At 39.8% G+C, this 26,740-nt stretch overlaps 1 pseudogene; it reads left to right on the top strand.

The window, feature by feature from the left end:
• The first annotated feature begins 24,172 nt into the window (after window positions 1-24,172).
• Window positions 24,173-26,114, top strand: LOC127212399 (actin-related protein 2/3 complex subunit 1A-like; annotated as a pseudogene).
• The last annotated feature ends 626 nt before the right edge of the window (window positions 26,115-26,740 follow it).

Raw genomic sequence — 26,740 nt, 5'->3', positions numbered from 1 at the left:
TTCTCTTCCACAATATTCCCTAAGCCTTAAATGCAGGAGTTGTTTTTAGATGTGTCCACTGGGACTGAGCTCCACAATTCTGAGTTGGATTGGTTGTGGTTTTCTGTAATGGTCTCCTCCTGTAGTAGAAAGATGTTTGCTTGACAAATGGTGGGGACCACTCTTCTCTGTGGGTATTAAGGAAAAATATTTGGCAAGTATGTTGGTTTAATAAGGTGGTGAATGTACGATCTCCTCCAAGATCCAGGATTTCATTAGCCCTGGGTCGTTGGTTAGGTTTCCAGTAGCACATGTATTTCACTCTTGCTGAGTGGATCTTGAATCCCATTAGAGATCTGACAGTTACCATCAGGGTATGCATGCTACCAGGGAGCCCTTAGGGTTATTGTGCCAGCAGGAAATTGCTGTAGTTTACAGGCATCACAGCTGGATGGGCCTGTTGGTTGTTTCCCTCCTTTAGAAGCCTGTATTTTTAACTCCAGTGCTGGGGAGATGGAGACAGCAGATCCCTGAGGCTTACTCACATCAAGCTTAGCCAAATCACTGAGCTCCAGATTCAGAGAAGGATTCTGCCAAAAATAAAAAATAAATGCAAAAGGCAAAAAAGAAAGATACTGGATGTTGGCCCAGTCAGGCCACCACACATCCATTCATGCACAGAACTCCTGCCTTGGTAGGCTTCTTAATACAGCAGAAACCCAGAGGCAAATCATATTTAAATTCTCCATTAAAGAATTCAAAATATGGGTCCACCTGCTGCAGGAGGAAGCTTCTCTGATGACGAATGTAGGAGGCACCGATCTATGATAATAGCAGAATATCATTAGGAATCATTTTATTGATGCATTGGTTAAGACCAGTAGTGTTTGGTTTTTACCCTAGGTTTCTGGATATCTAGTCCCTGGTTCTTGATCACCCAAGCAGTGTTGGGTCTCCTAGAGTGGACCTTAAGTTAAACCAGACAATGGTTTGCTAGCCCCACAAGTTCCGTGCCACTATGGCCTTAGGGAGGGCAGATTGTGGAGCAAAGGTCTTGTGGATGGGTCGGTATTTATGTTTCTCTTTTGGTAACCAGCACAGTATCTTTCCACACCAGAGACCCTAGAATGTAGGGGTGAAGGCCATGTAGGGACCACCTTGACTTCTCCATGTCAATGATATTTGTGGATATTGACTTCTGCAATAACCCCCCCCACACACACACACACTCTGATTTCAGAGAGCAACTTATTGTTTTAGCAACAGCCTGAGTTGGTTGGGCATTTCCATGTGACACCCTTGGTCAACAACTCAATTGAATGCATTTCCGTCTCCCTACTGGAAGCCTCATTCTGTGACAAGAAATGATCAGTTAGAATTCCATCTCCCCTATTAATAGACCTCACTAGGACCACCTTCATGTATATTAGGGAGTTCCAGCTGCACAAGGCTTACATACCATCCCTCAAATGCCTGTCAATCCCAGCTCCTTACCTGTATCCCCTCCCTCAATGTTATGTTCCCTCCCTCTCCTCACCTGCTATCCCTACCTGCCTTCAGTCCACATTTAAAATCTATTCCACTCTCCCCACATCCTCACCAGCATGTGGTGTCGCTTGAATTTTTGATCTTAGCCATTCTGTTGGGTGTAAGATGGAATCTCAGCGTTGTTTTGATTTGCATTTCCCTGATGACTAAGGAGGTTGAGCATTTCTTTAAGTGTTTCTCAGCCAGTTGATATTCCTCTGTTGAGAATTCTCTGTTTAGTTCCAAGCCCCATTTCTCAATTGGGTTATTTGGTTTGGTGGTGTTTAATTTCTTGACTTGTTTATATATTTTGAATATTAGACCTTTGTCAGATGTAGGGTTGGTGAAGATCTTTTCCCAGTCTGCAGGCTGTCGCTTTTTTCTCTTGACAGTGTCTCTTGCCTTACAGACTTCTCAGTCTCATGAGGTCCCATTTATTAATGGTTGACTTTGCAAACTAGTACAGCCACTTTGGAAATCTATCTGGTGCTATCTCAGAAAAATGAAAATAGGGCTTCCTCAAGACCCAGCTATTCCACTCCTTGGAATATACCCAGAAGATGCTCTAGCACACAACAAGAAAATTTGCTCAACCATGTTCATAGCAGCCTTATTCATAATAGCCAGATCATGGAAACAGCCTAAGTGTCCCTCAGTAGAAGAATGGATAAAGAAACTGTGGTACATATACACTATGGAATACTACTCAGCTATTAAAAACAAGGAATTCGGGCTGGAGAGATGGCTCAGAGGTTAAGAGCACTGAATGCTCTTCCAAAGGTCATGAGTTCAATTCCCAGCAACCACATGGTGGCTCACAACCATCTCTTCTGGCCTGCAGGCAGAATGCTATATACATAATAAATAAATAAATTTTAAAAAAAAAGATGTGGGCCCTTAAAAACAAGAAATTCCTGAAATTTGTGGATAAATGAATTGAGCTAGAAATGATCATAATGAGTTATTTAACCCAGAAGCAGAAAGACTCAAATGGTATACACTCACTTATATCCACATACTAGCCCAAGGGGCATGTCCCATGAAAGCCTTCACTTACCAGGAAACTGGGAAAGAGAGGAGGACATCCTATTGGGACTCTAGATGAGAGAAGCATGGGAGAATAGCAAAGTAGAAGGATCCAGAGGGTCCTAGAAACCTACAAGTAGAACATTATGATAGGCAGATTTGGGCCCAGGGGTCCTGCTCAAACTAAGGCACCAGCCAAGGACAATACAGGCGGTAAACTTTAAACCCCTACCCAGGTCTAGCCAATGGTCAGAACATTCTCCACAGTTGAGTGGAGAGTGGGATATGACTTTCTCACGTACTCTGGTGCCTCACATTTGACCATGTTCCCTGGAGGGAGAGACCTGGTGGCACTCAGAGGAAGGACAGCAGGTTACCAAGAAGAGACTTGATACCCTATGAGCATATACAGGGGGAGGTAATCCCCCTCAGGAACAGTCATAGGGACGTGGAATAATGGGAAAATGGGAGGGAGGGAGGAATGGGAGGATACAAGGGATGGGATAAACATTAAGATGTAACAAGAATAAATTAATAAAAAATAAAAAAAAATCTATTCCATATCCTCCTCTCTGGCGGACACATGTGTCCCCCCAAGTCCCTTTCTCTATGCCTACCTTTCTGGGTCTACAGATTGTATCTTGATTATCATATATTTAATAGCTAATATCAAGATATAAGTATATACAGGCGACATTTATCTTTCTGTATCTGGGTTATTTCACTCAGAATGACTTTTTTTCTAGTTCCATCCATTTGCCTGTGAATTTCATGGTGTTACTTTTTTTTTAGCAGCTGAGTAATAGTCTCTAATTTCTTGCATTCTTTATATATTTTGAATATTAGTCCTCTATCAGATGTGGAGTTGGTAAAATCTTTTCCATTCTGTAGCTTGCCTCTTTGTCTGAATGATGGTGTCCTTTGCCTTATAGAAGCTTTTTGGTTTTATGAGGCTCCAATTATTAATTGTGGATCTTAGTGCCTGCACTCTCAGTGTTCTGTTCAGAAAGTCTTCTCCTTTGCCAGTGACTTCAAGGATATTCCCAAGTTTCTCTTTTATTAGGTTCAGTGTATTGGGTTTTTAGGCTGAGGTCTTTAATCTATTTAGAGTTGAGTTTTGTGCAGGGCAATAGATATGGATCTGGCTCAGTTAGAGTTTTATTGCTGTGAAGAGACGCCATGACCATGGCAACTCTTACAAGGAAATCATTTATAAACATTGATAAAGAAGGAGCTGAGAGCTCTACATATTGATCCATAGGCAGCAGAATAAGACTGAGATAGGGATGCTTTCAGGTCTAGTGCTGGTTTCTGGGTCTGTCATGGTGGTGTGTCTGCTTTGTTACCTGGTTTCTGTTTTCTCTCTGGATTTTAGGAGAGTGTGATGCCCCTTCGATGCCTAGTAGGAATTTTTTTTTTTTTTGACCTGATAGTTGTGGCCACTGGGGTTTCCAGGTAAAATGTGTTTCTGGGAATTGGTAGGTGACATGTAGGTATGAGGATAGACTAGGGGGTCTGAAGGGGGTTCACAGGAGGGAGGAACCAAGTGCTCAACCAGGATCTCCTTCTTTTGTCTTCTAGGAGTGGGGGAAGAGAGTGAAGAGATGGGTCTGCTATAGATCTGGGGGTAAGACTGGGGTTTGGACCTAGAGGAACAGAAGGAGCAGAGAAGATCTCTCAGCAATTTACCTGCTTCCTTGGCAGGAGTGGTCTGTGGGCTAGCAGAGAGTGTCTGCTGGAGTTGGGGCCTAAGGTAAAGCAACTTTGAACCCCTACCCAGATCTAGCCGATGGACAGAACATTCTCCACCATTGAGTGGAGAGTGGGGATTGACTTTCACACGAACTCTGGTGCCCCATATTTGACCACATCCCCTGGATGGGGAGGCCTGGTGGCACTCAGAGAAAGGATAGCAGGCTACCAAAAAGAGATTGATACCCTATGAGCATATACAGGGGGAGGGGGTCCCCCTCAGTCACAGACATAGGGGAGGGAGTAAGGGGAAAGTGGGAGGGAGGGAGGAATGGGAGGATAGAAGGGATGGGCTAACAATTGAGATGTAATATGAATAAATTAATAAAGTATTTTTTAAAAAGAGTTGTCAAGAAGAAGGTTAGGAAGGAAAGATGTGTGAATCCACATGTGGTGTTGGCAGAAGGAAAAATAGGGCTGTAGCAGGTGTTCTGTTGCAGACCAGAGGATGCATGCAACTGGAGAATTGCATTTGGAAGGGAGAGGAGAGTAGTGAAGGTTTTCAGTTAGCGTCCCTGCTTGCCTGGTCTGCTCAGCTGGTGTGGTCACAGGAAATGCCAGTTGGTATTGGAGGTTGGGATACTGGGATGAGTTGGTGGAAGGAAGGTAGGAGAAGAAGATCTTTGAGATCCCTTGGGGATGGGGTCAGGGAGGAAAGGGAGAACACGGCGGGTGTTCTGCTAGAGAGGTGGGCATGAAACTGGGAAAATCAGATCTGGAGGAACAAGAGAAGTGTGGATCCACTTTCAGCCTACCTGTTCCCCTGCCTGGAGGGGCTCTTGGGTTATCATAAATCCCTGCTATGGTTCAAGGCTGGGGCAAAGCAAAGAGTTGGGAGAGGATGCCTAGAATGGGAAGACCTGTGGGGTCCAGGGAAATGGGAACAAAAGGGCAGGGGAGGATGGCAGAGGTGTTCCACTACAGAGCTGGGGATGAGGCTGGGGAGTGGATCTAAAGGCACATAGAGGAGAAGAGAAGATCTGCTGACAGGCTACCTGGTTTTCTGGCAGGCTTGTGGGTTTTTTTTAACTATTTATTTTTCTTTCTGGATATGTCATATTTTAAATTTTATTAGTTTTACTTATTTTGCATACAGCATCTTGAATGGTCAGAGGGTAATTCTGGGGAGTCGAAGGCACCTCTACTGCCTGAACCATATGGCCAAACTTGGCATTAAATGTCTATTGGGCAGAATTTCTTTATATCTCACCTAGTTCTACTCCCATAAGAAAATGTGTTTTCAGGAATTCACAACTATATATTCAGTAATATTTCCCAAATACGAGTAAGTCATGATGTTTAAGATAGTAATGGGTAATGACAGGTTTTTCCAAAGATGGGTCGGTATGGAGAGGTATTAGCTTGTCATGTGATCTCTCTTTCATCACTAGTTGTTTTCATATATTGTGACAGGTTTCCCTACTCTGCATGAAATACTCAGCACCAGAATGATGCCCAGTCATACGGTTTGAAATGCATATAAATAATGTAAAACACTCATCAACAAATACAGAGAGCCGTGTCACTATGCGACTTCCCATCTACAAAACAGTGGCTAATGACCTCATCAAAGCATTAATACTCAAACGGCAATGCAGGTGACAGACTCAGGAAAGAATTGTCTTTAAAGCAAAATGCTGGAAGGAACTATAATATTTCTTTTTTAATCAGATGCATTCCTGCCTTTCTCATCATTTCACTTAATCTGCAGATCATTAAGCCATTGTAGTAGAAAGAATATTTTTCAAATGCTAAAAATGCAATGGGAGGATTTTTTTTTTAAATCAGGCTTTTACATGTTATTTACTTTCTTTGCCTTTGAGATAAGTAGCGATTTCCTGGCAACATCCAATGAAAATGCAAATACACTCATATAATAATTAAGAAGAGATGGTTTGGGAGATGCCAATTGACATGTAAAAGTATATTACACGCTTGCTGGATTTCTAAATTCTTTCTGAATAGTAATTGTTTGCTGTAATTCCATCCCCTAGAAATGATTTAGAACTAGACACTTAGCATTCAGATCCTCTACGCGTGTTATTCAAACCTGAGGACAGGGTACACTAGTGGTGGATAAGTAGTGTGGCTTCCTTTGCACAGTTGTTGTTGCTAGGGAAACCACTTCCTTCTAATCATTGTGTTCAGCTTGCCCATCCCACTATCCGGCATCATGGTCTCTTTCTAAGGACAACATCAGGGCATCGTAAAAGAACAGGAAACAATAGGGACAAAACCCAGTATATTATCCTACTCCCCACACGGTTTCTCAAAAAATCTACTTGGTAGTTATTTCTTGGAAATGACAACAGAGCTGATCCCCCTAAAAACTGCTTTCTGCACATGTGCTAGGGCTACACAGTACTGTGTTCACACATAAAAGGATACAAAAACACCAATTTCTGTGTCACGTTGGTGACTGCAGAAAAGAATATACTGTCAGGCCTGGACAGGGCAGGCCTTGGCAGACCACCATCTCAGGGCACACTGGTTCAGTAATGGGGCCAAGTGAACTTTCTGAGACGCAGGTTACTGCCTGGAAAAACAATCAGTAAGCTGACTTATGTGGGAATAGATTCTGTGCGTCTGTATAAGAACAGAGATCCTCCAGGCATTGGATCAGGCTGAGGCATAAAACAGACAGCTAAACAAATGAGCACTATCACAAATGGAGGAGAAAACTGGCATGTGCTGTCAAAGAGCCACAGTCCACAAAGGCACTGTTGAATAAATTTGGTATTATTTTCCTCCTAGAGAGTGTTAGCAACACACTAAAAGATCCACACTGATTCTATCAAGGAAAGAAAACCTTGGAGAATGATAACACACCATAACTAATTGGAATGAACACAGTTAAAAACATAAATTTACTGTTGTTTTCACAGGGGACATCAAATAATCAGGTCTTCTACTGGCTTCTGTTTTATTCTGTTTCTAAGTTTTATTGCACACATATTCTGTAAACATTGATAGAATTTAATTGAAAGTGATAAGAGCAGAGCAAAGGGTGACACTCTTTACCCAGTTCTGAAATCACTGACAGAAAAAACTGCAACTACAAGAGACATTCATCAACTAACTCAGCCATAAAAAGCCACAAAAATAAAGTTAAAGGTAGTAGACTAAACCAAAGCATACATACTTGCAACGTTATATAGACTGAGCAAGTTGTAGTTATGTTCTTAGAAATGCATACACACACACACACACACACACACACACACACACACACACACACACACACACAAAATCCCAATAATTAATGTAAAAAATCCAAAACTTTGAAAAAGAGGAAGGAGCTATATGCAGGAGGATTTGAAAGGAGGAAAAAAAAAGGGGAAGTCATGCAATTGTATTATAATCTCAAAAAATAAAAGAAATGAGAAAAGCTATACTAAACTGATCTAAAGGACCATAGTCCCAAACACACTTATTTTGACCCGTATTTGGTATTGAGACCATATTTAAAGACTATATTCAGAGTCAGTCAGCTTCCTTTATACACTTATATGTCTCGTTTCTTTTTAAAGTGTGACACAGATTGAATATTCTTAAACAATAAGAGAGCGGCTTCTCAATATTGTTATAAAGTTTGCCAATAAATATCTCCTCTGATAACAACTGTTGTTATTCTTAGGCCCTTCAGAGTGGCATTCTGTGAAATCTCATGGTACAAACATCAGAAATTCACAAAAATATGTTATCAACCTATCTATCAAGTATAGGAAAACAGAAATCCCAAGTTAGGTTTCACTAGAACCCAAAATCCAAACAATGAATGTCACAAAATAGGAAGATGTCTCCAAATTCCCCTTCTGAAAATATACCCAAACTGCTTCACAAAATTCCCATTTCTGTGTTTATGGCATCAGATTTTAGAGTCAAAGATACATCTAAGGTTTCTGAGAAAGAAACTTCAGTTTGGTTTTAAGACGGTGCAATGACTATCTTTGGTTGTCAACTTGACTACTTCTGGAATTAACTAAAACCTAAAAATGGAGTGTCACACCTGTGAGGGACTTTTGCTTAATTTGAGGTGGGAAGATCTACATCTAATCCAGATCTTTGAGGTAGGAAGACACACCTTTAATTCAGACCGTTTGAGCTGGGAAAATCCACCTTTAATCTGGGCCACACCTTATGCTGTAAGGACATGGAAGAAGGAAGATTTTGCTCTTTGCATGTTGCTCTTGCCTTGATAGAAGTCCATTATTTCACTGGCATTCGAGCCTACTTCTTTAGGATTCTACCATCTCACTGAAGACCAGCTGAGACATACCTCCTTGGGGACTGAGCAATACTGCATTCCTGGACATCCCTTTTGTAACCAACCTTTGTTGGATTAGCTGGACCACAGCCTGTAGGTCATTCTAATAAATCTCCTTTCAACATATATATGGAGATATTCAGTCTATACATTTTGTTACTTTAGAAAAACCTGACTAATACTGAGGTTATGTAGAAGTAACAACCTTACTATGAATCTTACTTATTTTAACTCATTGTTTGAAATAAATTTTATTGTGGCCAGTGATCCAAAATACATGATTCCCTTTCTGAGAGTTTGAAATGTTAACTCCAATACAATCAATATCTAGTCTCATAAGCAGAGAAACTTGCAGCAATTTTTTAATGGAGAAGAGAGGGGGAGAGAAGAAGAATATGAATAAGGGTAGCTAATATGCAAAGCAGTCCAGGTGCAAGTCATAAATGCTCTCTTAAAGCAACTTCAGTGCTCCCTCTGGTACCAAAACAGGAACGTGCACATGGCAAGCTGAGCTGAAGGCTCTTACTTTATCTAATCTTTCTTTAAATCATAAACAGTCGTTTTCAAGGCTACAGGACTTGATAGTGCTGTATCTATTTTGCTGATAGCATCCTTAACAAGACTATAACCTTATCATTTTATACTACATGTACAAATAAGTAACTCATATCTAATAGTAATTGCAGAGTATCAGCCATGTGGTTGGTCAACCAGGGCATTTATGAGTCACAAGTGGTTGAATTAAATTGCGGTCCATTTGGGTTGTTCATGTCAGTTAGTGATACACAGGCGATGGCACGATTTAACAAGAATGTGTAAATATAGTAATATTTGATATAATAGGGGTTAATATGACAAGAATATTTTTGGAATACAAAGCCTTGACTTCACTATCTTTAAGCCTTAGGCTTGTTTCCCATTGTGGTTGTTTGAATAAGAATGGCCCACCATAGGCTCATCAGGGGAATGCCACTACCTGAGAAGGATTAAAAAGCATGGCCTTGTTGGAGTAGGTGTGGCCTTTTTGGAGGCAGTGTGTAACTAACTGGGTGTGGGGCTTTGAGCTTTCAAAAGTCCAAGCCAGGTCCAGTGTCTCTTTTTCTCTTCCTTCTGTCTGCAAATCTGAATGTAGAACCCTCAGCTACCTCTCCATCACCATGTCTACTTGTGTGGTGCTCCCTGCTGTAATTGAATAAACCTTTGGAACTGTAAGCAGGCTCCAATTACACGCTTTCTTCCATATGAGATGCAGCAGTCATGTCACCTCTTCACAGCAACAGACCACCGACTTTGATCCCCATTGAAAGTGCGTCTGGGGTTACCAATTTGAATCTCCTTCTTCCTGTTCTGGGGGTGGGGTAGAGTTGTTAAACTCACAAGTAAGTCTTGAGTAAAAGAGACTGGGGTGATAAACTCAGGAGCTGGTAGATTCCCTGTGGGAACATGCGGTATGACACAGAATAAATTCAGAGAGCATGGAGGCTGAGGAAAGGAACATGACAGAAACTACTTCCATTCCTGTGGGGGAGGGTCTTCCTCAAACTATATAAGAATGCACATCTGGACCATCCGTGTCCCACTTTTACCAGCACTACATGTTGAAAATAAATATCTATTAAATTCATCAAAAACTATTCCTTTAAAAAAAAAAGAAAAAGAAAAAGAAATTGAGATATAATCTGAGTACACTATAATATAAAAAGAAAAGAAAAAGAAAAATCACAAAACTATAACTTGGGAGAATTTAATAGTATCATTTTTGTGCTTGACAAGTGTGTCTTATCTCCTGTCAGCTGGCACCTGTTTGGTGTGTATAAGACCATCCTTACACACTCAATCCACACTTAAGCAGTAACCAACATTACTAGCACATAGCACCCTGCAGCCTCCTCTGTCTTTCTGCCAAGCAGCCCACAGCCACGTTTTAATAAGTGACCTCCAACAAGCTGAATAATTTCTTTGGTACATGGGTACATTCAAGAGCCTTAGAGGATTTAGCTGTAAGACGTAGTCCCAGCAAATACATGGTCTTACGAAGCCTTTGAAGTCTCTAAAAAATTTCCCTTAAGTAGCCTCAATTGAAGGTTTGGGCTAGATGATTTACAGAGCCCTTTGCAAAGCAAAAATCCTATGATTCGGGGTCAGCAGAACCTGTGGCATTTATAGCTTAGGGTTCTTATTATGACTTTCCCTTCTTTAAGAATTTTTTTGGGGGATACAAAGTAGGTTTCTTGAATAGGTCAGCTGTTAACTCTTCATCAACAATCAGTCTTCGGCAGGTTAGCAAGAAAACCAACAGGGAAGACATTGTTTATTCCTATTTTCCATTTCAGTGTGATCCATGAAAAGCTTTCCATTAAACAGAGAACATTAGGTCGCACAGCACTGCGCAGCCAAGAGTATTTCCCTGTGACTCTGAGTGATCATTCAGCACACTTGTGCCTTGTGCCTCTGCTTCAGCTACTCCGCAAGCCTACGTCCACATTGATTCTGGAGACATTACTACTCAAAAGAAATTATATGTGCGCTTAATGCTTAATTTTTCAGCTATGGATTCAAAACCTGATAGAAATTTTCTCTGGTTGGTTCACAAATCTCATTCCTAGTTATGTTTGAACTAAATATCAGGGTACTTACAATTACAATAACTATTGCCCTCCAATGTAGCAATTGCATATTGGACTATGTACAGCATCTATGCCTTGAAATTTGGAGAAATAAAATATAAACCAACCTATAAATAATGTTAAAAAATGTTTAAGTAGAGAATGATCTGATAATCACAGAAATAAATACATAAAGTCAATCCAGTAAAAACAACCAACTTAAACTGGCTATTGATATGTCTATAAGCCAGATACTAAAGCGGCTCAAGCAGGGGCATTGCTAGTTTCAAGTCATTCTGGGCTATGTGTATACACACACACACACACACACACACACACACACACACACACACACACATAATATAGTGAGCTTTGAGGTAAGTCTCAGCTACACAGTAACACTTTATCACCAACAAAATCCCCTTAGTAACCAATTTGTGAATGTCATAATTAGCTATTTAATTGTCCAAATTGCTCAAAATGTATTTTTTTCAAAATGTATTTTTATTTCATTAAAATATAATTATATGATTTTACCTTTTTTCTCCCTCCTGCCCTTCCCATTACCCCTCGCAAATTCACAGCATTCTCTTCTTTAACTATTGGTGTATGTGTATAGACAAAGAGATGTACAAATACAACCTCCTGACCATTACAGTTGCTCGCATGTATGTTTCTAGAGCTGACCACCTGGTGTTCTCTAACCAATCAGGGAGCTCGTTGTTGGGGAAGACTTGTTCTCCCTCTATTCACAGTTGTCGCTTGCTTGTAGCAGCTTATCCAGGAGTGGGGGCCTGTGAAACTCCCTCCCTTGTGTGATGGGACACCAGCTGGTATTGGAACAGTTCAGGTTTTGTTTAGGCAGCCATGCATGACATTTCATGGTGTGGCTTCCCTATCATAGCTAGAAGGCCAATATCTGGGTCCTCTTATACTCTTTCCACTCACTCTTTCTTAATGGCCCCTCAGCCTTCTGTACAGCGGTCTTCTTAAATGCATTTAATGAAACTCTTTGTAACACATTTACTAAATTTAGCAGTTTTGCCAATAATGGCTTTAATGCAAACCAGACACTGTTTTATGTGCTTTCCTAAATGATTGATCCTTTACAATTCTATGAGATAATTTTATGCCTGCTCTTGAAGAAGGAAACTGAGGCAAGGCTATGTCACATGAATTGTTAAAATTTATACCACCAAAGTAGACTGACTCAAAATAACATTCATAGAAATAGCATTAACGTGTTTTAAATATACATTAAATATATTAAAAATGAAGTGTCAAGCCATATGATGACCTGTCTCTCCTGGGTGTGTCAGCTCCTCACACCTGTAATCTCAGCAGGCAAGATAAGAAAAATGCAAACATCTTGAATTTAATCAGGTCTATGCTGTGATGTCCAGGGCAGCCTGGGCTTTGATGGGAAATCTTATCTCAAGAAAACAAAACCACAAGTTCAAAGCAGTGATAAGAATAGATCCACTGAACAAATGAACACAAAATAAGGAGACTGTATTCCTATTTATTAATACATTTAAGGAATATATTTCCTAATATATACCACCACTTAATTTTTAATCCTACTCATTAGAAAGACATCACTAAATAAAAAGAGAAACAAAGAATTTACCAATAAGATTAGAAATTATTACTGAGCAAACTTTAATCAAGATAAAAACCATTATGTAGTCCTATAAAGTATTTATTTACTTTGAGTAGGCCGATGGGTTACATGTCTGCCATGGCATATGTATGTGAAGGTCAGAGAACAACTTCCAGGAAGAATTGAACTCAGGTCATTGAGCTTGGCTACAAATGCCTTTTCCAGCTGAGTCATCTTGCCAGCCCAATTTAAAATCTTGAATTAAAAAAAAAGTATAGTTGTTTGATACATAACTAAACGACTGAGTGAGAATAAATGAAAAAGTTGGACAACTATTGTCACAGTCCAATATGGAAACCTTGTGTTTTTCTGTTGTGGCACCTGACCTCAGAGTTACCAGTCTAAATATTAGCTGTTCTTTTAGTCTCAGCTCAAATATAACTACCATAAAGTCTTCCTGGACTTAAATACATGAAAATAGTTATACTACTTCACCTTATCATAAATTCTATATTGTTCTTAAATACTACATTTAATATTTAAGCATCAAATTAAATATCTTGAACAGATACCAAATTAAACTCTACATTACTTGAGGTCAAATACTAAATTAGAACTTTATGTCTTATACACACGACCTTGTGTGTGTGTGCGCATGTGCTTGTGTGTGCATGCCTGTGTGCATACCTGTGTGAATGTGCATGTGTGCACGAGTGTGTGTGTCTGTGTCTGCGTGCGCGCGTGTGTGCTTATTTGATTGTACAGTTTGATTAATTCATCAGGTAACAAGATTATTTTTCTACCACTAAAGCTACACTGCTAGAAAGGGAAGATAAGATTAATAAAAAATGTAAAGCAATACCTCTCTTCTTCTGTTTAAAAAAAAAAAGGTGTTATTTTTGCTTTTACTTTGTGTATATGTGTTTTGTTCCATTGTATTCCTATGCATCGCATACATGCAGTGCTCAGGAAAACCAGAAGAGGGCAGAAGATCCTCTGGAACTGGCTGTGTGGATGACTCGGCCACAGTGAGTGAATGCTGGAAACCAAACCCAGCATTCTTGCAAAGAATGTTCTTAGCCACTGAGATATTTTGCAGTCCCCCCAAAATATATCTCTTGAATCTAACATTTGACATAAAAAATAAATTCATTTTATAAACATAAATGCCATAGAATCTACTTTGTTGTTGTAAAATGTGCTGAAGATATATTATCTGGTTTTTTTGAGACAAGGTTTCTCTGTGTCCTCCTGGCTGTCCTGGACTCGCTTTGTAAACCAGGCTGACATTGAACTCACAGTGATCCGCCTGCCTCTGCCTCCCAAGTGCTGGAATTAAAGGTATGCAGCTATATATTTTAAAGAATTGTTTATACTTTATATTAGAGAAATATCCAAAAAAATAATATATGGTAATTCTAATGGTAATTAAGTGCAGAAAGTTTGTTTTAAATAGCTGGTTTTAGAGATAGCCTATTTTAAAATCCTTAATTTTAGGACTATAACTATAATGTGTATTTTAAAATAACCTACTAGATGAGATCTATGATTGTCATAGATAGATTGCTTTGGATGGTGTCAAATCAAGTATTTTATTCTTCAAAATCATTTTAAATTAAAATATAAAAATAATGTGTGGTAATAGATATGACCAAACAAATAACTGAAGCTTGAGAAATACTGTTTTAAAAAGCTGAAATATTGAATTCTCCTGAAAACAAAAAGTTCACCACTATAGAATAAATAATTGGCTCTACTATTGTGTTTTTTACCTTTCCAACACTATACTTTAGTTAGTTAACATATGAGAAGTAAAGAGTGATGGGGGCTCATATTTTTACAGCTTCTGTCTATGGTCAGATAAGCCCATGGCTCTTAGGCTGTCAGTGGTGCTGCTTAACACAACAGAGAAGTCAAGGCGAAGCAAGACCTCTCACTTCAACAGCCAGCAAAAGGATGAAGAGGAGGAGAATAAGATCCCACAGTATCTTCCACGAGCTTGCTCTCAGTGATCTAAGGATTGAGGAGTAGGCCTCATCTCTTAAAGGTTCTGGCAGAGAAATCCTGGAAACCAAGAATTTAATACCTGAGCTTTCGGAGGATAACCAGGTCAGAGCATTTCAGATGGTTCTCACTCACGTCAGATACTTATGAAGCACTTCCTATTGTACAGCCACCAGGGTCACAACTAGAGGGATAAGTGATCAGAAGAGCTCTTTCTACAAGGAGTTCACAACCATAGGGCAAGATACCACAGGGAGGGGAAGGGAGCCCAAAGTAAATATTCTACTACAAGCCATCTGTTAAAGATGGTCACATTGTAGGTAGTTAAAGATAACTGTAGTCGGAAGGCAGTATCAACAAAATGGCAGGTTCTACACATTGAGGCCGAAATGTCCTTTAGCCAAATGAGTAATGTTGCATGATGTCTAGTAAAAAATAAATAAATAAATAAAATTCTCTGTCTGGACAAAAAGGCATATCAAACCAGAAGTAATTACAAACAACTGGAGCTAGGCATCAGAATAATAGAGCCTGGAAACTGACATGAATAACAAGTCTAGTATGTCAGGCCAGGGAGCTATCCCCATAAAGTGAAAGTGACGAAAAGCCATGCCCAAAGCAATGTGGGGAGGAAAAAGTTTATTTGGCTTACAAGTCCATATTCATTATTCAAAGACATCAGTAAAGAAACTCACACAAGATGGGAACCTGGAGGCAGGAGCTGATGCAGAGGCATCTCAAAAGAGAAATCTCAAATGACAGGGAATAACATAAATAAATTTCAACACCCTTAGTTGTCAGGAAAATGACAATGAAAATTACTTTGAATTTTAATTATATTAGTCAGAATGCTCCAGATTAATAACACAAATGAGAAGATACAGAGTAAGGGAGAACACTCATTCATTGCTTGTGGGGGTGGAAACTGATATGACCACTATGGAGCTCAGCATAGTGGCTCCTCAGGAATCCAGCATTAGATCTACCTCAGGATCTAGTATCCCACTCTTAGACAAAGGATGCTTCTTCCTGTCACAGAGATACTTACTCAACTATGTTTACTGCTGTTCTACTATTCATAATAGCCAGAAGCTGGAAACAATGTGTATGTCAATCAACAGATAAATGGATAAAGAAAATGTGGTACATTTACACAATTGAATATTACTAAGTTGTTATATGAAATCAGGAAACATCTCAGGGAAGTGGATGGAACTAGAAAAATACCATTCCAAGTGAGGTGACCCAGACCCAGTATGGTATATATTCATGTATATGTGGATATTATCTGTTAAGTCAATGATACTTAAGCAATCCATAGAACCACAGAGGTTACATGCCGTATATAGGACTAGGGAAGAGGGATAGGTTTCCCTAGGAAAGGGAAATAGAATAGTTATAGATGGATGGCATGCAAAGGTGGAATAGAAGGATCAAGTATCAGGGAGAAAAGAAGGGGATGGGCATGGAATATAGGGAGTAACTGTTAGTGCCCGGCTGCTACTCTGAGAAGGTGCAGGGTAGGGTCTCTGGGGCTGGATGCGGATTCCCTTCTAGTTCACAAGTAAGGGCCACTTGAGAGGTCATGTGGAAACCTAATACAGTAGACACTTCCCAAAATGTGTGTGTATATATATATATATATATATATATATATATATATATATATATAGCAATCTAAATTAAATCATCACATGATTGGGGAGACAGAGCCCCAACTAGCTATGTCTTAACACAAATGAAGCTTTCAGTACCAGGAATGGGTTACATCTAATTGGGTTGTTGGCCAAAGAGATCCTATGGGATCTCCAAAACAACCCAGTCTGTTGCCAAGGCTGTAGGTTGTGTTACATAAACTGACAGCAAGGTCTATTGCTGTGGACAATACCTACACAACTTGTTGGACAAGGAATAGAGCTGGTGCCTACCTAGACCCTCCACCCTGATGGGCTGGTGTTCTTGGCACTCTGCATGCTATCAAAGGAGAAACATAAACACCAACCTAGCAACAATCCCCTTTATCTAAAAGGGTGACCTGCCTACAAGATTCGCAAGTGCAATAATGGTACAAAGCCTGTGGGATATCTGATTTGACTAAGGCTTGCTCGTTCCACAAGATGGAACCCATACCCGATGCTGCCTGTGTAACCGGAAATCTGAGAATATCAATGCAGAGACCTAGGGGAAAATCAAATGTTACTACTATTCTACCAAAGGAATGAAGCAACAAACTGACTTCTAATGACAGTTTGTTATACTCAGATCAGTGCTGTCCTCAGCCATCATTTGGGAAGCGTACTCCTAAAGTCCTAAAGCAGATAGGAACAAATACAGATACCCACAGCCCAACATTACACAGAGAGAGAGAGAGAGAGAGAGAGAGAGAGAGAGAGAGACAGACAGACAGACAGACAGAGACAGAGACAGAGAAACAGAGAGAGTCCTAGGAACTCTAGTTTCTGTAAATAGGCTGCCTCCATCAAAGCCCTCCATGCAGGGCTTGGGGACCTCTGAGAAAGAGGAGGTGGGAAGAGCTTAGGAGCCAGATGGGATGGAGGACACAAAGAATAGAGTCCTCTAAATCACTAAGATTGACACCCTATGGTGGCCTGCACAGGGCCTGGACAGGCTGTACCACATGGGGCCCTAGAACTGAAAGGACAAGGAGACCTACTCCCATGAACACTTGGCTGCACAACTGCCTTGCCCCTGAGTCACTGTCATCTGCTACTCCAACCTTGCCCAGGCCCTGGCAGTCATGGCAACCCAGCACCACCCTGCCAGCTACAGGCTGCTCACAACACATGGGCTGATTGCCATGTTGATTTGGGGATAGAGAGGGTGGAGCTATAGCTTTGTTACCATCTTAACTAAAGGAATCATATGACTAGCCACCATCTTTATTATGGGAAAATAGTAGCTCTGGGGATATCTTTACTGAGGGCTGCCAGCCCCATTCAAATCTTTGCTAAACTCCAAATACAACTTTTGTCCTCTAAGCTTGTGCTGTTCAGTATACAGAGGTACAGTTAATTGCAGGATTAAGCTTCCCTTGTCTCTGGTTTTATGCTTTCAATGTTATGCTTTGGGACAGGTAACTAAAAAACAATCAGCCTCATTTTAAATTGATACACATTTTTATATAAATTCAAAATTATATCTTTACAACATGCATGTCTTTTTCTACAGTGTTCTACTATATTGCCAGCCCTGTAAACTGTGATATATCAATTCTAGAGACATTCACTTGTTTACAGTGTTAGAATTTGCCCTACCTTCATTCTCAAAAGCTTAAAAATCCCTGCCTTATAAATATATATTTACCCTTGTTTTCTGAATATGATGTTATTAGTCTATAATATAGCTTTAGACTTTTATAAGCTACAGACTTTTTAGAAACTAAATTATAGAGTAAACTGTTTATGTAGTGTAGTTTAGAGCAGATAAAGACAAAGATTGCTTGACTCAAAGCTGCTAACCTTTAACTTGTCAGAGATCTGCTGAATATAGTGTTTAACATATATAGTTTATTGTGATAAACAGAGATTCCCAGGTCCTAATAGTTGATCCCCAAGGTCTGCAAGAAGATTTACGCATAGCAGATGACCTCAAGCCTGGATTGTGGTATGTTGACTAATGGGCAAGACTGCCCCCCAACACCTTGCCCTCTGCTAGAGACCAGCCTGAACTGTGGAAACCCAGAGAGTTATTGTCTCACATTGCTGAAAATGAGGTGAGTTCAAGTTCTTTGTGTTCTTCTTCTATAGAAACAGCCTTTCATCTTCTGTTCCTGGTGGCCAGATTGTCTCTCCCAGTGTTGCCATGAAAACCGCAGGAGCCTGGGATAGCTGTTTAGGTAGTGGGATATGGACTGACTAGTCATCTCTGTCATTTTGATTGACACATTAGATTCATTTAGATTACAATTTTTCCTTCTCGGGGGATCTGATCACATTGACGGCTAAGCTAGTGGTAGCTTAACAGCTAAAGAACAAGCAATTAGGTCATTAGCCCAAAGTAATCCACCATAGTAGTTCATTAGTCAATTCATCGCTAGTTAGAACTACTGGATACTAGATCTCTTATTTTGAAAAGCCAAACAGGTTTCCCTTACTCACAGACATCAGGTTAATGATGAACAGGCTTCAGTTGCTTTCTCAGTCCTCTTCATATTTAGATGACCAGACCTTAAGCTTTGTACCTAGAGCTACTTCTGTCAGGTCTAAATACAGTCCACCTTACTACCAGACTTAAAAAACAGATCTCAGATACAACCATTTACCATTGTTTTAGCTAAAGGTCAGTGACTGCACACAGCAATTTCACCTGTGTCTCATGATAAATAATTAGATAAGGATACAGAAGTTTAAGTTTAAAAAAAAGCTTCTAAGGAAGTACTTGAGGTTGGTACATGCAAGTTATGAATATTTGAGGTTCTTCGGTGCTAGAGGGTCTAAGAAGGTGTTTTAAGGTTGGCAGATGGAAGTTATAAAGGTTGGAAGGTCTAAAGGAGTGCTTTATTTCTTCCTTTTGCTATGCCATTGTTGTAATAATAACTGTTTAGAGCTTTCAAATTAATCAATGGAGTTCTGATTTATTAATCTAATTATGGTAAAAAAAAAAGTTCCACTATATGATCTAATATCATAGTTCCATGTTCAAGATTTTAAATTTCCTTTGGTTTGTCTTTTAAATACATAATATAAAAAAATGTTTCTCATTGTGCTAGACTTATATAAATGCAGTCTTCTGGATAGAGGGGGAAAGCCCCTCTTTCACGCTGTGTACTGATGCTGAAAATTAAGATCAAGCGAGCCTTTCTACTCTACAGGATGTTTCTGTCCTCCCCACATTACCATTTCACAGATGTCAGAAAGATCTGTAAGGCAAACTCACCTCAAAGAGTATTCATTCTTTTAACTCAAAGCTTTTTCCCAGGACTCTACTATGCTGTAACACAAAGGTATATGTTTATTACCTTTTTCTACAATGTGCATTTCACTGCAGATTACAAACAATGGTAATGCTAACATGTCTAAGTTTATCTTCCTTTATGAACTTAAAAAGATTATTTTAAGCTCCAGGAAATCCATATCTCCAGTCAAATGGAATCCAGATAAGTACTGTAATCAACAGCCTAAGTTTCCCACTACTGCATATCTCAGAGGGTGGGATTTCCCTCCCTCCCCCACCCCACCTCCTTACCCTGGTTTTGGGACTCCCCTAACTACCCTATTGCTACATTATTGTGCCAGCACTGGCTGATTGCTGAGTCTTCCCTTCTAGTTGACATAAATGCTTCCTGCCATTCTTGCCAACCTATATCCAAACCCTTCATCTCTCTCTTGGGTGAGATCTCCCTCTACCAGCATAGTTTCATCTGCCCATTCCCTCTCATTTGTGTTCGAATTCCTAGTACTAGTGACCGTGCTCAGGCCACGCCCTTGGTCTCTCACCGTCGCTGATGAGTTACTGGAACAGATTGCACCAATTTCTTTGAGTCAAACCTTGTCCTTGGGATACCTTGGACAAGTCACTGACTTCTACTTTCCCTTTGGGAATAGTCCATTCGCCATCCCTCCAGGCTTTTCTGGGATGCCTTCTGGAGAACTTCAAATCCCTATGCCCACATTAAGAGCTACCAAGCTTACAGGCCTCTACAACCAAACTTGGTCGGATCCAAAAGGAGACCTTTATAATTAGTGCCAGCAATGGGGTAAATGGAAGGAAATTCCCCATGTTCAAGCTTTCCTCTTCTTTGCTCCAAAAATTCCATCTCTGCTCGCTCTCCCAAAAGTTTCAAATGTCCACCAAAAGGGAATTTTCCCCTAACCTACTAACTTTGTCTTCTGCCCGTGTATGTTTCAGTATCTTGCCAGGTTATCCACATCTAAGACAGTTACCAAAGTAGCTACCACAGGTACTCCGGTCCAACCTCACAGATGGTGCCCGCTGGACCTGCATTGTCCTCCTAGGCACAGATGTTCTCAGACCCTGGACAGCAAATACAACAGCCTGCTCTTCCCACACCTGGCCAACATTTCAGCCTTCTTGGTGCCTTATTGCTTTCGCAGTGTCAGCAGAAAGCAGTCAAAGATAATTGATTTCTTCGCTCTTTATCCATTTATTATCAACAAAAGGCTGGAATGGTGTCCTTCAGATTCAGAACAAACAACTCCAAGTTCTCCTAGAACTCCTTGGTCCCTATCTGCTGCAACACATGGATGGCATACCCCACCCTCTATGCTGAACTCTCCAGGGCTTCTCCTTCCTCCTCATGATATAATCTGGACACTCTCTGACTCTCTGTCTCTGTCTCTGTCTGTCTGTCTGTCTGTCTGTCTGTCTGTCTGTCTCTCTCTCTCTCTCTCTCTCTCTCTCTCTCTCTCTCTCTCTCTCTCTCTCTCTCTCTCTCTCAGGCCAAGAGCTGTTTCCAAGGAACCTACATTTATATGCTTTAACTTGCCTTGCATAAAAAACAGTCTAATGCCCTCATTTTTTTTTTTTTTTTATAGAAGAAGAGAGGACTGTTAGCTCACAGGCTGATCTGTTAGCCTGCTAGCCAGTCTGATCTGCCTATAGGCTGCCTAGCAACCTCTGACATCATCATCTGCTGCCAGGTGTATGTCAGACTATAAAAGCAGTGACCCACTACTGTGCTCTCTCTCTCTTACTCTTGCACTTTCTTTAAAGGTGCCCCTCCTCTCTCTCTGAGTCTGTCTCACCATACCTTCATGGCTCACTCAGATCCAAACTGCTCTTTCTTTCTCTCTCCATGTCCTATCTGTTGCAGTCCATCTCATTTTTAATGATAACATTGGCTTGTGTCATAATGCCATACCAGGGCTTTTTTTTCTTAAACTTCTCTTTTTTAAATTTTATTTATGTATTTATTCGTTTGTTTATTATTTTATCCTATAGGTCCTGAATATGTATGTTATGGCTTCTAGTTTTGTAGTTTTATGGGAGAGTATGAGGAGTGTATTTCTGCATCTACATCTTAGTTTTTTGTACCTTTTGGGGGCTCTTTTCTTTGTTTTTTCCTTTTCATATTTTTTGTTGTTTTATCCTATTACATTATATTTTATTATTACCCCTTAGATGCCTGTTAGTTTTCTAATAAGAAACAATTAAGGAAAAATGATAAGTAGGTAGAGAAAGCCATATCGATTAGCTATATCCAATCTTCCATAATATATACATATTTCAAAATATGTTGTACATTAAAAATTTTTTCAATATGTTTTTTTTCAATATGTTTAAATGTGAAAATAAAATCATAAATATAAAGTACTATATAAATGATATTACCATATGATTAATATGCATCTCAGAGTAGTAATTATGATAATGTATTTAAGTCAAAAGTGACACATTTTAATCTTGAAAGTAAAAGGAAACTCCTTGTAGAATTCTCTATAAATAAAACAATACTTTTGGAACTTAAAGGAAACAAGGCAAATTTACACAATGCAGGATCTTTAAATAAACCTTCATTTTAAATGCACATTTATGGAAGATATAAAGAGGATAAGTTGAGGGTCTTGGATACAGACTATGCACTTGATAATAATATGTTATCATTGCTACATTTTCTGAGATTTTCATGCTTTTTTTTGTTACAGGAGGATGTCTTTGTTACTGGGAGATAAATTGAGAAGTATTGAGGGATGACACTTCCCATTTTGATTTGAGCATAAGTTTTTGCAAATGCTTCAGAATAATGAAGCACTGATATTTATGTAAACATCTGATGCAAACATTACTAGTGGCATCAGGCTTGGTCCACTATTCTAGGGAAAGTCCAATGAGTTATTATCTTTTTTAATCTCAAAATAAAACATTAAGACAGAAAAATGTGCTTGAGTCCCAGCCGTAATGTCCTGATTTGTCTGGAGGTGTAACCTAATCATAGGTCCTTTGCTTAGACGATGCTTATTTGGCATATATGTTTGAAGCAGAAATCACTTGTCAAGCATTGTAATTCTTGACATTATAACTATATGGCAACATTTTTCGAGGAGCTTAACATGAACTAGTTGGCCACATTAGTGAGCAGCTTATACGTTTAAATAAATATTTGATTTTAGTCTTTGGATTACTTCGAAAGGTGTACTTGTAATTTACTTTGTACCAGGAACCCCAAATATTCCACCTGATAAATAATCCCAGACTTTAAAAGAGAAACTCCATAGATGTGAAAAAAACTAATTCTGAAAGTTAAAAATTTTAGAGAAATGTGTGTGAAAAGTATTTAAAAGTAAATGTAGTCATAAGATCAATCTCTGGAAGGACATTTACACAAAAAGCACATTGGTGTAAGGGAAGAGATATTTAAATATGTACAGTTATCCTAAGCCCTGAGAAAGTGACTGAAATACACACTTCTAAGCTTAATACCTAGTGAAAATTTTATACTTTACATCTGTAACTTTTTAAATAATGAAAGTCTCAAGTTTAGTTCTATATTTCTTAAATTCTAAAAGATGTGACTGGTGATATAATATCAAAGCTATTCTCCATCTTTTTGCCCAAGTACAGAATTTAGATTTTATTTGGCCCTGACTGCCAAGACTTGCATTACTTGCTATGGAAATTTTAGACATCATCTGAAGCTATAATTACATCTTATTTTTGCCCTGACATTTGTCAGCTAGTCAATGTTCTTGCTCTTTCCATGTTTTGCATGTCAAAAATTAAATAAATTAAAGGGTAATATTTCTATAAAAAGTAAGGGTACAGAAAGAATAGAAAAATAAGTACTCTTCAAATTCAGAGATTTTCAGACAACTTGGGCTTTTAAAGTTTCAAACAATGTATTACTTCTTTATTCTTATTATTTAAAAATTAAACAAAATTTCAGTGTTTAATAAATGGATATAATTGCTTTACCCTTTGCTACAGTTGTATTTAAAGAGTGCTTGTTTCATACTCAAAATTCAATATAAAGCTTAATGCATATTTTATGCTCTTAAGCACACAGGGACGCTTTATTTTCTAATATCCTTACATTTTATTTTGCCATTACTCCCTACATTATCCCCATATATACACTAGCAAAAAAATAAATAAATCAGGTTTTCAGGTTGTTAGCTAGACCAGAAGACAGTGATAGCGAATAGCAGTTCACTGCACGCACACACACAGCACACACACACACACACACACACACACACACACACACTTTGTTTCAATTGTCTACAGGAAAACAAAACAAAACAAACACCAGAGCTTTTTTAATTTAAAACCGTGCTGCTTAAATTTTTGTCAGTTCGACACCAGCTAGGATAATCTGGGAAGAGGAAGAGTGAACTTCAATTGAAACAATCTCTCCATCAAATTGGCATATGGGAAAACTTGTGGGAAATGTCCTTGACAGATGATTGATGTGGGAGGGCTCAACCCACTATGGGAGGTGCCACCCCTGGACAGATAGGTATAAGGAAGGTAGCTGAAGCTGAGCCTGAAAGGTAAGCCAATAAATAGCGCTCCTATGTGATGCTAAAATTCTGTTCCTGCCTCCAGATTCCTGATGTGAGATCCTGCTCTGAGTTAAATAATAAACGGTGATCTGGAAGAGTAAGCCAAATAAATCCTCCCGTTGCTTTTGATTGTGGTGTTTGTCACAGTAATAAAAGGAAAGTAGAACAATATCCATTAATTTGGGGAATTTAATATAAAAGTGAGGGAGTGAATGAACAGAACTAATACAATGAGGCTAAGTTTTTAGATAATGGTTGCTTTGAAAATTGTATGAAAAGGAACCAATTCTCTTCTTCCTTATAGGCTTACTCTTTTCTAACTTTGAACATTATTTGCCCAGGGTAAAATGCTGGGGGGCGGGGCTACTCTAGTCAATGAACACTTACAATAAACATACACCACTGGGGATAGTTATCGACATCAGGATTGTACCACTGGAGCCTGTTCCTGTCGACTGACCAGAGTCCACGAATCATCCGCTCCGCCCTCCGGCCCTCCCCACCCCAGCTTTCTGACCTTTGAAAACCCATAAGAATTTGTTTCTGCATCAGTTTTCTGTTGGAGCCAATCACCTGCCACGCCTGGAACAGGGATCCTACCCAGATCGCCCTTAGCCGCAACAATCATGAAGTGCACATCATCAAGAAGAATAGGAGTCAGTGGGCAGAAAGCTCATGAGCTGGAGGAACAAACATAATTGACACATCACAGGTATTGACTGGGCTCCTAAGGGCGACCGTATAGTCACTTGCAAGGCGGATCGCAACGCCTATGTCTGGAGTCAGAAAGATGGCATCTAAAAGCCCACCCTGGTGACCTTGAGGATTAACCGCGCAGCCACTTTTGTGAAATGGTCCCCACTTGACAACAAGTTTGCTGTGGGGAGTGGAGCCCGGATCATGTCTGTTACTTTGAGTCTGAAAATGACTGGTTGGTGAGCAAGCACATTAAGAAACTGATTCGCATGGGGCTGGAGAGATGGCTCAGTGGATAAAAGCATTGTCTGTTCTTCTAGAGGCCCTGAGTTCAATTCCCAGCAACCACATGGTGGCTCACAACCATCTATACTGAAATCTAATGCCCTCTTCTGTCATGCAGATGCATATGCAGATAGAACAGCTGTATATAAAATAAAATCTTTTTTAAAAAGAAAGAAAGAAAGAAAGAAAGAAAGAAAGAAAGAAAGAAAGAAACCAATTCACTCCATGGTCCTCAACTTGGACTGGCAACGATGTTTTGCTGGCTGCAGGCCCATGTGACTTCAAATGTAGAGTGTTCTCTGTCTACATCAAAGAGGTGGATGAGATAGCCAGGCAGCATACCCTGGGGCAGCAAGATGCCTTTTGGTCAACTGATGTCTGAGGTTGGTGGCAGTGGCACTGGTGGCTGGGTGCATGAGGTCATCTTCTCTGCCAGTGGGAGCCGCCTGGCCTGGGTCAGCCACTACAGCATCGTGTCTGTCACCGATGCCTCAAAAAGTGTTCAGGTTTCATCTCTGAAAACAGAGTTCCTGCCACTGCTGAGTGTGACGTTCACCACTGCTGGCTACGACTGCTGCTCAATGCTGTTTAACTATGACAACGGTGGCTGTTTGACCTTTGTGTCCAAGTTAGACATCCCAAAACAGAGCATCCAGTGCAACATGTCTGCTCTGGAGTGTTTTTGCAACATAGACAAGAGGGCCATGAAGGAGGGCCACAACGCAGCCTTGGAGACAGTGCACCAGAACAGCATCATTCAAGTGTCTATTTATGAGGTGGACAAGCAAGATTGTAGCAAAGTTTGCACTACTGGCATTGATGGAGCCATGACAATTTGGGATTTCAAGACCCTAGAGTCTTCCGTCCAAGGCCTCCGGATAACGTGAAGCCAAGTGATCCTCCGCCATCCAGCATGAGGGACTGGGCTGAGCACACTCTGCCATTCGCATGGTAGTGAGACTCTCCGGCCCATGGAAACACGGTCACACTGATCAAGCAATGAGTGTGTGTTCATGCGGATGGTGTGGGTGAAGTGTGGGTTTTAAAGACAGCAGAGGTTTGGTTTTGTTGTTGTTGTTTTCTTTCATTTTGTTTTGTTTCGATTTTGCTTTCTCATTCCAGTTTTGACCAAAGCTTCTCTTTAAGTAGTTTATTATGCCGGGCTGTGGTGGTGCACGCCTTCAATCCGAGCACTCAGGAGGCAGAGGCAGGCGGATTGCTGTGAGTTTAAGGCCAGCCTGGTCTACAAAGTGAGTCCAAGACAGCCAAGGCTACACAGAGAAACCCTGTCTCGGAAAACCAAAATAAATAAATAAATAAATAAGTAGTTTATTATGAAACATTCTCACACTAACTTAAAGGGCAAGGGAAGAATATACATTGTTAAAAAGATTAAACAAAAATCCCAAGGTTACAAAAATAGAAAAGAAAAGAAAGAAATCAAGATTTCCAAGGCCACAATCATTCTAGGTTTTATATAATATGTACACGTGAATGTGAGGTTGGACATGTT

Source organism: Acomys russatus, chromosome 30 (genome assembly GCF_903995435.1).
Source record: "Acomys russatus chromosome 30, mAcoRus1.1, whole genome shotgun sequence".
Classification (NCBI taxonomy): Eukaryota; Metazoa; Chordata; class Mammalia; order Rodentia; family Muridae; genus Acomys; species Acomys russatus.
The sequence above is the reverse complement of the archived record's forward strand: the minus strand, read 5'-3'. Positions and strand labels throughout refer to the sequence as shown.